This window comes from Equus caballus, chromosome X, assembly GCF_041296265.1.
Source record: "Equus caballus isolate H_3958 breed thoroughbred chromosome X, TB-T2T, whole genome shotgun sequence".
NCBI lineage: Eukaryota > Metazoa > Chordata > Mammalia > Perissodactyla > Equidae > Equus > Equus caballus.
Genome location: NC_091715.1, coordinates 72,234,369 through 72,251,908, shown reverse-complemented (window position 1 = coordinate 72,251,908; position 17,540 = coordinate 72,234,369). Strand labels below are relative to the sequence as shown.

Sequence of the window (17,540 nt, the reverse complement as noted above, 5' to 3'; positions counted from 1 at the left end):
ATGCTGTGCATTAGATCTCCAGAACTTATTCATCTTACAACTGAAGGTTTGTACCTTTTGATCAATATCTCCCCGTTTCCCTCACCCCCCAGCCTCTGGTAACCACCATTCTACTCTCTCTCACTATAAGTTTGCCTTTTTTTTTTAAGATTCTACATGTAAGTGAAATCATGTGATATTTGTCTTTCTGTGTCTGGCTTATTTCACTTAGCATAATGTCCTCCAGTTTCATCCATGTTGTCGCAAATGATAGGATTTCCTTCTTTTTAAAGGCTGAATAATGTTTGCATTAGCATGGTACATTTGTTACAATTGATGAACCAATGTTGATACATTATTATTAACTGAAATCCATGGTTTACGTTAAAGTTCACACTTTGCGTTACAGAGTTCTATGGGTTTTGACAAATGCATTATGTCCTGTATCCATCATTACAATATAATACAGAATAGTTTCACCACCCTAAAAATCCCTTGTACTCTGCCTATTCGTCCCTCCCTCCACCCCCAATCCCTAGCAACCATTGATCTTTTTACTGTCTCCATAGTTTTGCGTTTTCCAGAATGTCATACACTTGGAATCATACAGTATGTAGCCTTTCCAGACAGGCTTCTTTCACTTAGCAATATGCCTTTAAGCTTCCCTTTCTCTTTTGTTGGCATTTGATGGCACAAGCAGGGCAGAGGTAGACCTGACTATTGCCTCAGGGCCTTCTCCCACTTGAGATTTCCACCAGGCATTGTTTTTGGAACATATTTGAACAGTTTTTCAAGAGGAACTCAGACAGGATGGGAAAATAAGGAGGCAATTGTGCCAGCTGCTGGATGTGTCTGGCTAAATTCTAAATAACAGTTGTGGTAGATTGTTAAAGTAATTGTCCCTAAGGAATCATGCCTCTCGGGATCTGTGCACTTTTATGTTCCCTCTCACATTGACACTTGGCCAAGTAACTTGCTTCGGCCATTGAATATTAGTAAATGTGACACAAATGGAAGTTTGAAAAACCCTTGTGCTTTGTGGTTGCCTTCTCTTGCTCCTGGAGACTCTTCTGCCGCCATATGAAAAAGACTAGGCTGACCACCTTGAGGTTGAGGGATTACACTGAGAAGCCCAACTGACAGACAGCACCAATTGCCACCCATCTGAGTGAGGCCATTTTAGACCATCCAGCCCCAGCCGAGCTATTGGATAGCTATAGCCACATGAGTGACCCAAGAGAGTCCAGTAGAAGGAGCACCCAGCTGAGTCCAGCCTGAATTTCTGATTCCTAATATTTGTGAGCATAATAAGATGGTTAAGTTTTGAGGTAGTTTGTTACACAGCAATAAATAATTGCTACAACAGCTATCTAAATTTGAGTTACTTGTTATGGGTCATTGGCTAGAACTGGCCTGCCTGTAAATGTGCTGCCAGGACCTGTCCAGGTACAGAGAAGGGTAATTAAACACTTTGAGGGAATAAAAATTGACATTCTTTTGAAACTAGGAAATGTTGTTCTTAAGGTCATCTCACTTTTTTGAACTTGGTAAACATCTTCCTGTTAATTTGTTTTGTAGCTCATTAGTCACTAGATTTAAATCTCTTTAAATCCCCCCTGCCCACTTTAAAGAAACTTCCTTGTTGAAAACCTTTCTCCTAGGCAGCTGGTGATAGTTCCAACTTCCTTTAGTATCAACATGGTTTACCCAGAGGTAGCAGCATCACGTGTATACTCGCCTGTACGGTACTCACTTTGTGTCTATGACAAGGTTATTTGTTTTTGTCAATCTTTTTTAAAACTACATCCTTTAGATATTGTCATTTAAAGTTCTGATTATAATTATTTGTAGATATTGTCTTTCTGCTTCTAAGTAAGGGAGCATTATAGCACAGTGGTTAAAAAAACATACCCTGGAGTCAGGCTTCATGGTTTTTTGTCACCACTTCCCTACTTACTAGCTTTGTGATCTTGGACAAATTATTTAACTTCACTGTGTTCCAGTTTTCCCATCTGTAAAATGAGCATTATAACCTATCTCCTAAGGCTGAGATGATTAAAATGATATAATTCACTTAAAGGACTCACAATCAATATTAGCTGTTGTTATTATATACTACAAACAGAGTCTCAGAGCCTGAAGGCAGCTTCTTGTTGGGCCAGGCCTCTCTTAGAACTTTTAGAAATTGAGTAAGTCTTTATTAAGACCCTACCATGGGCAATCTTCCACTGGGGGTATAAACCAGAGCTTTGATAAGGGATCCTGGCCACCTGACCTTCTGCTCCCATGTCAAGGCCCTTACTCAATTAGTCGGTGAATGTGTCCTTGTTACAGATTGTTTGCTGTGGGCCTACTGTGGACAATATGGAAAATCACTGCACACTATCCTTTCTCTCAAGAAGCTTCCAGGAAAAATGAAATAACTGACAAAGATGACAGTATAGGATAAGTTAGAAGACCATTTATGTTAAGTGCCAAGTGATAGTAAGGGTTGTAGAAGTTCAGAGAAGGGAGAGATCTGTGAGGCTGAAGGAGGCAAGACAGACTTCCTAGAAGAACTAAGACTTGAGCTGGGCCTTGAAGGATTTATTAGGTAGAAAGGAGGAAGGAAGCCATTCCAGGCAGGGTGTACAATCTAAGCAAAGCCAGATGCTGATGTGGCTAAGTGAATTCAGGTAACTGTGAAGAGACCATTAAGGGATGTACTGAGGGACTCTCAACTTGCAGTGTTTGAGTTTTCCCCATATTTAACCCTCCCCTTGCTCATGTCTTCTTCCCTTACTTCCAGCACAACTGGTTCCCTCCAGAGCCTCTGCCTAATAAGACAGCATTATGGGAATTTATTTGACCTGGCAGGTACAAAAGTTGTTCAGCCCAAGCCCAGGCTCCCTAAGGGCTGATACAAAGTTCCTATCTGGCCAGCAATGTTTTGTGCATATTCAAACATGTATTTGTTCATTGTATAAAATGAAACGTTATAGAGAAGGAGAAAAGCATGGCTTCTGTAAGAAGTTTGTGGCAGAAGTGAAGTTCTAAAGCTGATGAAAAACTGTTGGAATCTTTAAGAGACAATTTTGAGCAGCCCAAGGCAAACTAACTTTTATATAGCCATGTGTTTCAAAGAGCAGGGAAATTAGATAGGAGGAGAAATAGCGGGAGAGAAGATCTGACAAGAAAGAAAAATCATAAGGCTTCATCTGTAGACGTTCTGGAGCATCCAGCCTAGGTAAACATATGGAATTGTGATGTGGTGGAAATTTTTCTTTATCCAACTGAAACAGGGTGAAACCAGAGAAGACTCACGTGGAACTGAAAGCACTTTTTTTTTTTCTCTGTACAAAAAAGATGCAGGACAAGTACTTTGGAGGTTCTGAAATATAAGTGGCAGCATACTAAGAAGGCCACTCATTGCGTTCTCTCTTGCAATTTCTAAGAATATGGAGCAATAGAAATTGAATAGTTACAAAGCAGATAGTGAAAAAACGTAACCTTCTTTTCTTTGTATCACAGAGCTCAACTTTTTTCTTACCCAGCTCAGACCTATATAGCGGTTTTTCAACAATTATTATATCAGATCATCTGGTCTTTTGGGCATTGTGCATTTACTCACTGCCAAGGACCATAGATGTTGCCAGACCTTTCTCTAGTCAGGAGGTTTCTGTATTTTGGTATCTCCTCTTCTGGCTCATTAATCCTTAGTATTTCTATGCACCCCTTCTCCCAGTGCAGGCTTAAGAACCCTCTGCTTCTTTTTCTACACCCTGCAAGAATGTGCAAGCTCTTGTAAGACTGCCCTCAGGCCCACCTGCCTTGCCTCCTTTTTCAGTCCTAATTACTTCATGGCTTTCAAATCATACAAAGCACCAGGGGCTTAGGGGCTTCTCCGTGAGGCTTGCAGTCTCCCTACACTACGGCTCAGGAAGCAGGGCACAAACCTTAGATGTTCTTTTCTTCCCCTAAACCTACCTGGGGTTCTCCCCCTGCAACTCTACCTGGGGGTTTTGATCCTGTGGGGCAAGTCAAGAGAATCAAGTCTCAATTTGTTTCCTTCCCTCTGTCCCCATCCTCTCCTTCTCCAGCTCCAGCAGGCTTCTCTTTTTCCTATGGGGTGGGTAGTTCCCATATGTTATAACTTGCATTCTCAGTTTTATGATTTACTTTATGGAGAGTCCTCCAAGATTGGTTACTGAAATTTAAAAGCTCAGCTTTTACAGTTCTGAGAATAACCTTCCTTTTCTTTTAAAGTCTGAGTTTCAAGATTGTTGTCTCCATACGGACTTTCAAAAGCCTACTTAGAACCTTAAAGCTGAACAATGACTTTTGTTTTAGGTACCACCTGTCCTCCTCCTTCGGAAGTCATAGTCTCTGGGATCTAGGCTTAACCACAGAAGTCTTAGGCCAGTGGTACTCAACTGGGGTTGATTTTGTCCTCTAGGGAATATTTGACAATATGTGGATACATTTTTGATTGTCACAACTGGGGGTTTGTGCTACTGGCATCTTGTGGGTAGAGGCCAGGGTTGCTGCTAAACATCCTACAATGCACAGGACCGCCCTCTACAATGTCAAGAATTTTTAGATTGAGAAACTCTGGTCTATGCCCACCCCATTAATGACCAAGAAGGGAAAACCTATTGAGTGATATTTTAAAATGTCACCCTGCTGCTTTTACCTTGAAAGGTCTAACTTCTAAGGAGGGCTCAAAGTGAGAGTCATTTGTGTTAAACAAATAAATGCAGTACTGCGTTATGGTGTTGAGATCTAATCAAGTTGATAGTAACACTTCTTTTTAAACCTTACTCTTCACTGTAGCCTTTAAACTTAGGAAACTGTTAGTAGTTAGCAATGAGTGATTAGCTAGTATTTAAACTTTTCAATTTAACAAATATTACACCATAAGTATTATCTGTGTTCTAAGTTATATCCATCAACCTCCATCTGCCAAAAAATTTGTTCATAAAGCCATAAGCAGGCAGTGCCATCCACTTAGCGGGGGCCTTCTGAATTGTAAGCATAATGCCTAGAAAGAATGAATCAGCCTTGACAGTGTTAGACTTGGTAAACCCACATGTATAATGCGATAACAAATGTTATGGCTAAAATGACCGTATAATTTATCTCCCAAATTGGGACACATTTGAGAGTATATGGAGGTGCTATTAAATAATCATATCAGGGTAATAGGTATAAACTGGGACTGTCCAGAGCAAATCCTAGTTATAGCTCTCTTGAAGGTGTCTACCGGTGAATATCCAATTAATTCCTCATGAAGTATTAGCTGCTAACAGCTTACAATGTGTCTCTTTCCAGGGGAAGTTGTGTTTTCACATGGGGCTTTAGGAGACCAAGGAGCCTTTAAGATCTAAAATAACACAATTGTGATGTTACTAAGGTTGCCTAGCAGTGGGGAAATTGGGAACAGGAAATACTTTTCTGGGGCTCCTCAAATTCTACTAGGCAGATGGTCACCTCTGCCAATCTTTTGGGGAAAGTCCATAATTCTGGGATCCTATGGAACCCTTCTTTTTTTTTTTCTTTTTTTTAAAGATTTTATTTTTTCCTTTTTCTCCCCAAAGCCGCCCCCCCCCGGTACTTAGTTGTATATTCTTCGTTGTGGGTCCTTCTAGTTGTGGTATGTGGGACGCCGCCTCAGCGTGGTTTGATGAGCAGTGTCATGTCCGCGCCCAGGATTCGAACCAACGAAACACTGGGCCACCTGCAGCGGAGTGCGCGAACTTAACCACTCGGCCACGGGGCCAGCCCCCTATGGAACACTTCTTTGATGACAACTCTCTTCTTTACAAGTGAATTGTTCAAAGTGATGATATGACTGAAACAGGCAAGTCACCTTGACTAGTTAGTGCCAGAAGATGCCCAACTTGCAAGTAAGGTAGGTAGTTGGCATTTGGTTTCCAGAACTAACTTAACACCAGCAGATGGTGCTAAAATGTACAGTTTCTCCCTCCTAAAATAAATATCTAGATTTAAAAAAAAATCATAGGCTAGATAAATGTGGGCATATTAACTAATTGTCTGGAAACTTCACATGAGGGTGATGCTCGTCACCATTTAACTTCCTCTAACAGAGCTCCATCTGAAACCTAGGGGGCCCTTCCACCCATACATCCGGGCTCCTTTCAAGCTAAATCAGTTTTCTTCCAGCTGGAATCTCACTCACAGGAAGGTAATTAAAGCACAGTAGATTTTCACCTCATGCTCCAACTGGGAGGCAAAACAACGAAAAATCTATCTACATAGCTTAGTGAAAGAGGATTGTTTGCTACTTCTTGGGGTTTTTAGTATCATTTCTTCCCGGCAGAGTACCAGCCTCTCCAGAAAAAACTAGTTCTCAATTTATGACTCTTTCCTCATAGATATATAAAACATTAATGCTTGTAGGGCACTTAGCAAGTATGCAAGTCAGTAGCTTTCCAACTATTTTTAACATTGGAACAATTTTTTTTCAAATGGAATCTTTTGTGAAAGCCCGATATATAAAACAAATAGAGGCTGAACTGCTCTGTTGAAATGTGTGTTGAGGGGGTCTGGATCTCTGCCCTTTTGGCCTCTTCTTGCCTTTCTCATCCATGAGGTAGCACTTGAGCCATGTGCTCAAGCCATGCCCTTGAGACTGAACCCTGGGGCTCCACAGAATAGAAAACTATGATTGCATTCCAGCTCCCTCATTCACATATTGGGAAACTGAGTCCAGTGAGGGAAAATGCTTGAGGGTATAAAAGATAGTTAGAAAGGCCAGGTAGTCTGGTCAGCAGAGCCAGAGTCCATGTGCAGGTATAGAGCACGTAATAGAGCTCTAGTTCTCTGGAGCCTCTTGCGAATGGATGTAGATGTGTACAAAGGTCCTGTCCTACTTATAACCATATCTGATATTTCAATAGAGCTCATTTAGTTCATTCCCCTGGGGGAGGCGTAACCTTCCCATTTCTTCCTTTTAACTTCCTCTAACAGAGGAAGATACCCTTGGCGAAATACCTCATGACCCTCTCATACATGCCCTGGCTGGTATAGGTGGTACACTCTTGGTTTGATCCAGGGAAATTTGTGAAATCTTCCATTTAGCTTAAAGCATTCTAATCTTACCTTTCTGTGATCTCCTTTCCCCCTAGTCACTTGAGCTTTTATGTTAGGGAGAAAAAGACCTGCTGATCTTATTCAGGCCAAGATACTGCCTTCAGATGTTCTATCTTCAACCAAATTGAATCTCTTTGTACCTTTTATATAATGCAAGCTGTCCTTCCTTTGAACAGCTATGCGATTCTCCATGGGCCCAATATTTTTGGGAAGGAAACCAAGACAGATATCTAGAGATCTATGCTTTCCCAGTGAAGAGGGAACCTGAGGTTTTGGACTGAGGTTTTAACCCTGTGTCAAGGGTTAGTGGGGATACAGGCTTTAAATCAGGATGCATGGCCCAAGGCTATATATACCATGGCACGCTTTGTACTAAAAAAGCCTTTGTCAGGTTCTCTTAAACATGATGCTATGATCTCAGGGCCTCAGGTGAGTGATATCCCCCACAATCTGAATGGTACTCTTTAGAGTTGTGTGACCCTGAGGTACTGAAGATGATGTTAGACTTACAAACCCAACTTCTGGGAGAGTGCATTATAATATGGATGTGTTTGTGCGGCAATATCATGATTATTAGGACCAAAAGTGTCCTTAGAGGCTATCTAGTTCAACCCTGTGATTTTACAGATAAATGTTAAAAGCCCAAATAATAGAAAAGGGTTTTTTTCGAAGCCACATACATGGTGGCAGAATTTGGACCAGAAGCCAGGCTTCCTAAGTACCACTGATTGCCCTCACCAGTGCACGCTCTGCTTTTCTACATGTGTAAGGGCTGTAAGGTCAGCTTCCCAGTGGGGAATGAAGTTCCATGAATGGCAGTAAAGTATTTGCATTTTCACTTGTGTTTTGAAGGTTGAGGAGTATGATGAGCAGGTTGCTAGAGAAGCTGGGGGTACCCAGAGGGGCTGGGGAACAATACCTGGGTTTATTGTATCAACCTGGGAAGACCTAAGCCAAGGTGAGAGCTGCAGCCTTTCCTAAGAATAAAGTGAATGGAAAAAATAGGCTTGAAAGCTTAATAGGAAGAATGTGAACATTAAAAAAAAATCTACTTCGTTGCTCAGCAAACTCTGAGACCACCCTCAGTGCTGGTGGATAAAACCCAAACACTGGCAGATTTTATTCTCAACACAGTCAGACTTAAGCACCCGAGATAACTTAGTGTACTGAAATAATGCAATTAAGCAGACTCCTCAGGCCCAGCTTCCAGTCTCACTCACTTTAACAAATATAATTTGGGTGACATCATGAAAAACAACATTCTTCTTGTGAGTGGATGTAGATTACAAGAAAAATGATCACATGGCTTAGCCTTGGCAAGCAGAGAGAAAGCACTAAATTTGGCCCTTATGAAAATGTGTTCTGTAAATGGCTGGTGCTTACACAAGTGATAGGGTTTGTTCAACAGTGTGTGTGTGTGTGTCAGTGTGAGTGTGTGTGCGCATGCTTGCATGTATCTGCCCACGCATGTGACTCTGACCAGCATCCTCTTAATTTTAGGTCATAGATTTACAGATGTCAACTCTCAAAGCAATCTTACTTTTTCCAAGCCCCTTGTTCTACAGGTGGTAAACACTGAGAATGAGAACTGGGCAGTGACTTGTCCAAGCTCATGCAATGCATCCGTGACAAAACCTGGGTTAGGACATAAGTCTCCTGACTGCCAATCCTGTACTCTCTCCTCTCCCCCTTACTTAGCACTGGGCTGATGAGATTGGGGCACTCCTCCCCGGTGTCACCTTGGTCACACCTCTATAAAAACTTATCTCTTTTCTTTGCTTGAAATAGTGGCTTTTGCCTGTTGTCCTTGAAACAGTGTCTTTCACTATAGCAACACGGATTGTCTAAAGCCTGGAGCTGGCCTATATTAAGCTGTAAACACCTCTACTGCCCTGGACGCAAATCCTTGGTGAGGCAGAAAGGTAGGCAGGAGAGAAGTGTGCATATGGACCAAAGAGGCTATATGAAGAGTAACCCCAAATTTGAAGGTGTATGATCCTTTGAAGTAGATGACAGTGGCAGAAAGGGAGTTTGGTGTAACCATTATGATTGATGGATTCAGCAAACGTATTTATTTATATTGCAGTAACATTGGTTTATAACATTATATAAATTTCAGATGTACATCATTATATTTCTATTCATGTGTAGATTACATCATGTTCACCACCTAAAGACTAATTACAATCATCACCACACACATGTGCCTAACCACCCCTTTCACCCTCCTCCCTACCCCCTTCCCCTCTGGTAACCACCAATCCAATCTCTGTCTCAATGTGATTGTTTGTTGTTGCTGTTTTTATCTTCTCCTTCTGAGTGAGATCATACGGTATTTGACTTTCTCCCTCTGACTTATTTCACTTAGCATAGTACCCTCAAGGTCCCTCCAGGTTGTCACAAATGGTCAATTTCCTCATTTCTTATGGCTGAGCGGTATTCCATTGTGTAGATATACCACATCTTCTTTGTCCATTTGTCCCTTCATGGGCACCTTGTTTGCTTCCAAGTCTTGGCTATTGTGAATAATGCTGCAGTGAACATAGGGGTGCATGTATCTTTATGCATTTGTGTTTTCATGTTCTTTGGATAAACACCCAGCAGTGGAATAGCTGGATCATGTGGGAGATCTATTCTTAATTTTTTGAGGAATTTCCGTACTGCTTTCCATAGTGGCTGCACCAGTTTGCACTCCCACTAGCAGTGTATGAGGGTTCCCTTCTCTCCACATCCTCTCCAACACTTGTTTCCTGTCTTGTTAATTACAGCCATTCTGATGAGAGCGAAGTGATATCTCGTTGTAGTTTTGATTTGCATTTCCCTGCTAGTTAATGATGTTGAATATCTTTTCATGTGCCTGTTTGCTGTCTGTGTATCTTCTTCAGAGAACTGTCTGTTCAGATCTTTTGAACATTTTTAGTTGGGTTGTTAGTTTTTTTGTTGTTGAGATATGTGAGTTCTTTATATATTTTGGATATTGACCCGTTGTCAGATATATGGTTCGCAAATATTTTCTCCCAACTGTTAGGTAGTCTTTTTGTTTTCTTGATGGTTTCCTTTGCTGTGTGGAAGCTTTTGAGTTTGATGTAGTCCCATTTGTTTTTCTGTTGTTTCCCTTGTCTGATCAGACATGGTACTTGAAAAATATGCTGCTAAGACTGATGTTGAAGAGTGTACTGCCTATGTTTTCTTCTAGAAGTTTAATGATTCTAGGTCTTACATTCAAGTCTTTAATCCATTTTGAGTTAATTTTTGTGTATTGTGTAAGACAGCAGTCTAGTTTCACTCTTTTTCATGTGGCTGTCCAGTTTTCCCAACACTATTTATTGAAGAGACTTTCCTTTCTCCATTTTATATTCTTGGCTCCCTTGTCGAAGATTAGCTGTCTATAGATGTGTGGGTTCATTTCTGGGCTCTCGATTCTGTTCCAATGATCTCTGTGTCTGTTTTTGTGCCAGTACCATGATGTTTTGGTTACTATGGCTTTGTAGTATATTTTGATATCAGGGAGTGTGATACCTCCAGCTTTGTTCTTTTTTCTCAGAGTTCCTTTGGCTATTTGGGGTCTTTTGTTGTTCCATATAAATTTTGGGATTCTTTGTTCTATTTCTGTGAAAAATGTTGTTGGAACTTTGATAGGGATTGCATTGAATCTGTAGATTGCTTTAGGAAGTAGGACTTTGGGGAGGACTTTGGGTAAAATAGTATATATATAAAGTGCCTGCACATTTTAACTATGTTAATTCTTCCAATCCAAGAACATGGAATATCTCTCCATTTCTTTGTGTCTTCTTCAATTTCTTTCAACAATGTTTTATAGTTTTCAGTGTACAGATCTTTCACCTCTTTGGTTAAGTGTATTCCTAGGTATTTTATTCTTTTTCTTGCAGTTGTAAGTGGGATTGTATTCTCAGTTTCTGTTTCTGCTACTTCATGGTTAGTGTATAGAAATGGAACTGATCTTTGTATGTTGATTTTGCATCCTGCTACTTGACCATATTCATTTATTATTTCTAAAAGGTTTTGGTGGATTCCTTAGGGTTTTCTGTAAATAAAACCATGTCATTTGCAAATAGTGACAGTTTTACTTCTTCCTTTTCAATTTGGATTCCTTTTCTTTCTTTTTCTTGCCTGGTTGCTCTGGCTAGGAATTCCAATACTATGTTAAATAAGAGTGGTGGCAGTGGGCATCCTTGTCTGGTTCCTGTTCTTAAAGGGATAGCTTTCAGTTTTTCTACATTGAGAATGATATTAGCTATGGGTATGTCATATACGGCCTTTATTATGTGGAGGTACTTTCCTTCTATACCCGTTTATTCAGAGTTTTATCATAAATGAATGCTGTATCTTGTCCAATGTTTTCTCTGCATATATTGAGATGATCATATGATTTTTATTCTTCATTTTTTTAATGCGGTGTGTCACATTGATTGATTTGTGGATGTTGAACCATCCCTGCATCCCTGGAATAAATCCCACTTGACCATGGTATGATCTTTTCTATGTATTGTATTTGATTTGCTAGTATTTTGTTGATGATTTTTGCATCAATGTTCATCAGTGATCTTGACCTGTAATTTTCGTTTTTTGTGATGTCTATGTCTGGTTTCTTTCTCGTCAGGGTAAAATTGGCTTCTTAGAATGAGTTAGGAAGCTTCCTCTACTCTCAAATTTTTTGGAAGTGTTTGAGAAGGATCGATATTAAGTCTTCTTTGAATGTTTTGTAGAACTCACCAGGGAAGCTGTCTTGTCCTGCACTTTTATTTTTTGGAGGTTTTTGATTACTGAACAAACATTTTTTAAGTGTCATCTTTATATCAGGTTCTTTGGTGTAGTGAGAGAACACAGCCTTTAGAATCTGGATGTCCAATTCAAATTCTACCTTGATCACTTTCCAGTGGTTTGATCTCAGACAAGGCATCCTCACTCTATGAGTGTTAGTTTCATCATTTATTAAACAGGAAGAGTAATAATATCTACCTTCTAGGGCTTTGGGGAGGACTTTAGGTAAAATAGTATATATATAAAGTGCCTGTGTAACCTGTTATTTGGAATGGAGAGATGAAGATGTAGTCCCTGAGTTTAGAGAAAGTACAGCCTAAAAAGGGAGGCAAACCATGTACTCAAATGACTATTGCATATCTTTATAGTTTTGATCCCTTTTGATCTCCTTATAAGTGGCAAACCCTGCTAATTATGTATTTAATAGATAATTTCCTAATTCCTCAATTTCTTCTGTACTGGAAAACCCATGACTTTATTTGGGGCTCTGATATGCCCAGTTAAAATTTTTGATTTCTTGGGAGCCTTTGCAGCTAAAGGTAGTCATGTGATACAGTGCTGGCCAGTAAGATGTAAATGGAAGACTACAGCAGGTGCTTCTAGGGAAATGATTCTTTTTCTGACAAATGTGGCTGGCTTGCCCTATTTAGTCTTTTCTCCTTTCTTCTTGGAATGCTCATGTGATGTCTAGAGTTGTAGCAGCCATCTTATAACGTGAGATATTGTGGAGCCGCCATATCTGCCCTGGACTTCATACCATCAGACTTCTGGCTTCATGAGAAAATAAACTCCTTACTGGTTTAAGCCACTGGACTAGGTTTCTATTACATGCGGCTGAACACAACCTTAACTGATAGAGTAGAGTTTCAGAGATTTTTTTTTCATGTGTACTGGAATTTTCCATTAGAATTTAAGGAAGTATAGCAATTATTCTTTAGGAAACCCATGAGTTTGGAGGTAACTGGGTGGTTTCATTTGAGCCAGAACTAAAAGATATTCTCTGGTCAGATATTTTCGCTCCCATTCCCATAAGAAGGCCTTCATAAGATACAGAAGGGCACTGTAGCTCATGTTTGGGGCCTCTATCATCAGTTGGGCTCACTAACAATACGAATTTTGTTGTAGTGTCATTGTTCCAGGTGTACTGATAGATTTAGTATGGGAGGTAAAGATGAGGCCATGGCCTAGCTAATGAAACAGCCTATGAATAATTGGGCTAAACTATGAGAATAGAGGTTCATTGTTGAAAGCATCTTGATGATGGAAATTAGAGTATAAACAACAGGGAACACTTTTGGAATTGTCTGGCTTTGTCCATGACCAATACTCCTGGGGACCCAAGTCTATTCTGAGGTGTCTTAGAGTCTCAGATAGTGGGGTGCCAGTATAAACATCTGCTTTCAGGATAGCCTTTGCTGTTTCTATGCCCTTTTATCCTGGCCCTTCTCCAAAGGGTGTTGTCTAAGGTAGAAAGGGCTTAGTGCCTGAGGAAGGCACAGAGAAAGAGTATGGGAATTCAGATGCTGGGGAAACCCAGAAAACTTCTTGGTAAAGGTGACATTAGATTTGGAACTTAAAGGATGTACAGTATTTATAGATAGATAAAAAGTAGTTGCAATGGGAAAAGGATATCCCAGGCAGAAAGGAAAAGAATGAATAAAAGCAGAGGTGGGAAGTGTGGTCTTGCATGATGAGCAGGGCTGATCACTTGGGGAAATTAGAGACATTAAGGAAACTTCAAAAGGACCTTAGGCAGCCTCACTCAGCTCTGGAGTCTTCCCTGGAGTTGACAATCTGTTCTAGTTTTAGGCAGCATGCAAATCAGATTATGTCACCCCCTTCTCCATTCAAAACCACCATGGCCTCTCCTCACATTTATAACAGCACCCATGTTCCATACTACAGAGATAAAAAAAATTCAAATACTATTTGTAGCACACATGCAAATACTCTCTGAGGAGGGAGTACCAAAAGACTGGAGTCAGCTTCTAGAAAGTACAGACTAAAAAACTAGATGTCAATGCTCAGCAACATTTTAGAATTGAATAGTAAGCTGATGGTTTGTGAGCATCCAGAAAAAGAAGTGATCCCTAGGAGCTAGCCTACCAAAGGAAGTAGATTTCTTCTCTGGATGTGGTTACTTGACTTCTAGACAAAGAGAACTCTTTAGTAATGGAGTAATGTCAGTAATGTATACTGACTTCGGTAAATTTTCTCTGTGACATCTTTGTTGGCAGAATGTAGAAACATGGGCTGAATGATGAAACAGTTCAGATTCATAATTTGGACCCCAAAATGGTTGGCTCATGTTTTGTGTCAGCCTAAAGGTGAACTTTAGTGCCACATTGGACTTGGTCCTTTTCTAGTCAACATTTTAATCAGCGATATGGATGAAGACATAGACAGTGAGCTGATCAAATTTCAGATGACAGAAAGCTGGGAGAAAGAGGTATTATGTTAGATGTCAAAATCAAGATGTAAAAAATTCTTGGACAGGCTGGAATAACAAGTCAAAACAAACACAATGACATTAAATAGGAACAAAATACGTCCTGCTTTTGTAACTGTAAATGTCCAGGACAGGGAGATATGACTGGATTACAATTCTTGCAGCTAAGACTTGGGAGTTGTAATTGACAACAAACTCAGTATGAGCCAAAATGCTTTTTTGGCATGCAGATCAAAGGAGGGCTATCTCCAGGGTACTGTAGTCCTTGAGAGACTTTCTACCATTAATTTTCAGGGCACTGTACTCTACTGATTCTCCTACTGCTCCTCTGGTTATTCTTCAGTCTCATTTGAGAACTCCTCCCTTGTCTCTTTTCCCCCCCGCTTTATTGAGATATGATTGATAAATAAAAGTTGTATATATTTGGGGCCGGCCCGGTGGCGCAGTGGTTAAGTTTGCATGTTCCGCTTCTTGGCAGCCTGGGGTTCACCAGTTCGGATCCTGGGTACGGACATGGCACCACTTGGCAAGCCATGCTGTGGCAGGCGTCTCACATATAAAGTAGAGGAAGATGGGCACGGATGTTAGCTCAGGGCCAGTCTTTCTCGGCAAAAAGAGGAGGATTGCCAGCAGGTGTTAGCTCAGGGCTGATCTTCCTCAAAAAAAAATTGTATATATTTAAGGTATACAACGTGATGTTTTGATATATGTATACATTGTAAAATGATTACCACAATCAAGCTAATTAACATAGTCTTCCCCAGGGTTTCATTTTCAATTCTCTTCTCTTTTCAGTCGATATTTTGTCCTAGGGTAAGCTCATCCATTTCCATAGTTTTGGATAGAACCTTTGAGGACTCTCAAATCTGTATCCCTCTTCTTCATCCTCACTGTCACTACCTTAGTCCAGGCTTTTGTTATCTCTCAACTAGACTACTGAAGCAGCCTATTACTAGTCTTCCTTCTGTACCAGTCTCATTGCTCTTATTCCACCTTCCATACAAACACTGAAGTTGTCTTTTTAAGTCAGAGCCTAGATCCTGTCACTCCTCTCCCTTGATAATTCCTAAATAATTAAATCTAAAATCTTTGACCTGGCATGCAGGGGCCCTCACAATCTGGCCCCTGCCACCTTTTTATGATTTCATCTCTCGCTACATTCCTCTAGGAATCCTACATCTAGTCATTCAACATCTGGTGAACACTGTGGGTCAGGGCTATGGTGCCCTCTCCTTCAGTCACAATTGATTACTCACTCTTAGCTCAATATTTCACTTACATCTCTGCCTTCATGCTCTTGCTTATGCTGTTCTGTCAGCCTGAATTGATCCTTCTTATCGTTTCTATCTGCTGAACTCAAACTCATTCTTCAAGCCTTAGCTCCTATGCCACTTTGAATGTGAAGTGGGCCACGATCTCCCAATCAGATTGAATGATACTTTTCTTTTTAATTCCTTAGCTCTTTGCTTGTACTTTATTATATTATTTAATTCCTCCTGATTGGTATTAATGTTTATTATGTATGTATCTGTCAGTTCTCCTGTACTGTAAAGTAAACCCTTAATCACTATGCTTAATCACTGCTAAGGAAATATCTATCTATTAATTAAAGGCAACAGTACTTGTGATAGATTCTGGTAAAGGGGATGGGAGTACAGCCTCAGTTAAGAAGTACCCTACCTTGCCCTATTTCTGGGACCCAGTATGCTGGATATGAAGCATGAAAACTCCCCAGATGCTCTTCTTCAAAACATAACTTAGTTGGTGGGCTGGGGAATGTTCCTGGAGAAAGGAATTTGATCAATGCAATAAAAGAGCTGCAATGAAGTCATGCTAATGGGAATTGTCAGCAGTGAGGGGTTGGCTCCCACTCTCTGGGGGATGCCAAAAGCCTAATGAATCTATTTGTAGGGAGGAGAAAGACAATTATTTATACAGATGAGAACCTTCCTCCTCCCTATGACTTTTCTGGATGCCAGAGAGCTCCTGGCAGGCTACAGAGTTCAGCTCCCTTAGGATGCTGTGAAGGTGAGGCTTTGGGGCCAAGAAGGGTGGGGAAGTCTACAATCTCTTTGGCATTGCATGGAATTTTCCCTTCCCTCAGACTTAGATACAGTTGTCTTGCCCAACTTCCCCTCAGAAAACTGTGTAGTCAACAGATCCATTTCAGCGATTGTCTCCCCACCTCCAAGTACCCTACTTGAACCCTTAGGAATATCTTCCCTTAGCCAACTACCCCCTCAAAGGGATAACAAGGAAGTTCATCAAGGAGTATTGATGGCTGATGACAGCTTAGTTGTTCTTCCTGAGAGACTGGACATTTTTCAAGGACAATAACTGGGAGTGAAGGGTAAAGGATTGTGGCTGGCAATTTCCCCTATAAATTGGTATAACTTTGTTGATTCTTATGATTATAAAATACATGCTTAATGTTAAAAGTTCCAACACTACAGAAAAGTATAAATAAAAAGGGAAAAATTAGCTAAAATCTTACCATTCAGGAAAAATGATCATTAGCTTTATAGTGGATTTCTTTTCAGACATCTCTCTCTTTACACAAATGTAAACACATATACATACACTCAAAATTTTATATAAATGAGATTATAGTATATATGCTATTATAATTAACTTCTATTCTCTTCCCAGTGCCCAGAACAATGCTGGTACATAGTAGATGATCAATAAATATCTGCCTAATGAATGAATATCCCGTTTTGAAATATGCTTAAAAAACCAAATAATGCATCTTTCCATGTCAATATATATCAACTTCTTTTAAAGAAAAATATCTGCATTCCATTTAATTGAATATAGAATATTTTATTTAACCAGTTTCTTGTTGATGGCACTTAAGTTTTTCTAACTTTTTGCTTTTACAAACAATCCTGAAAGCACAGTTTTATTTTTTGTTTTTTCTTAAACGTTTTTATTACATGTGATTTTAAACACATCTCTAAATGAATTACAGAAAAGCTATCATATCCATTTCCTGCAGTAACACTGTTGTCAAAATAACTGAATGCATAGTTTTATACCTACATCTTTGCACAGTTCTCTGATTATCTTCTTCTTGGGTCACATTCTCCTAACAGGAGTTACTGGGACAAAGGGTACTTCAAATTCGAATACACTACCAAACTTTACTTCAGAAACGGTGTGAAGATTTTTTAATCAACAAGGTCTTACATCACACAGCGGTCTACTTGTAAGGCAAGTCCCAGAATTCCAGGGTTCA

General features: G+C 40.1%; 1 long non-coding RNA gene across 2 annotated transcripts in view; it reads left to right on the top strand.

Annotated features, from left to right (window-relative positions):
- The window catches only part of LOC138921836 (uncharacterized), a 52,134-nt gene that overhangs the window by 8,421 nt on the left and 26,173 nt on the right, over window positions 1-17,540 (top strand). The window contains exon 3 of one of the 2 annotated variants that reach the window (XR_011434723.1): window positions 17,398-17,515. The exons of the other annotated variant lie outside the window; for it this stretch is intronic. This is a non-coding gene — a long non-coding RNA (uncharacterized lncRNA). The remainder of the gene's footprint in view (window positions 1-17,397; window positions 17,516-17,540) is intronic. 2 annotated transcript variants of the gene reach the window in all.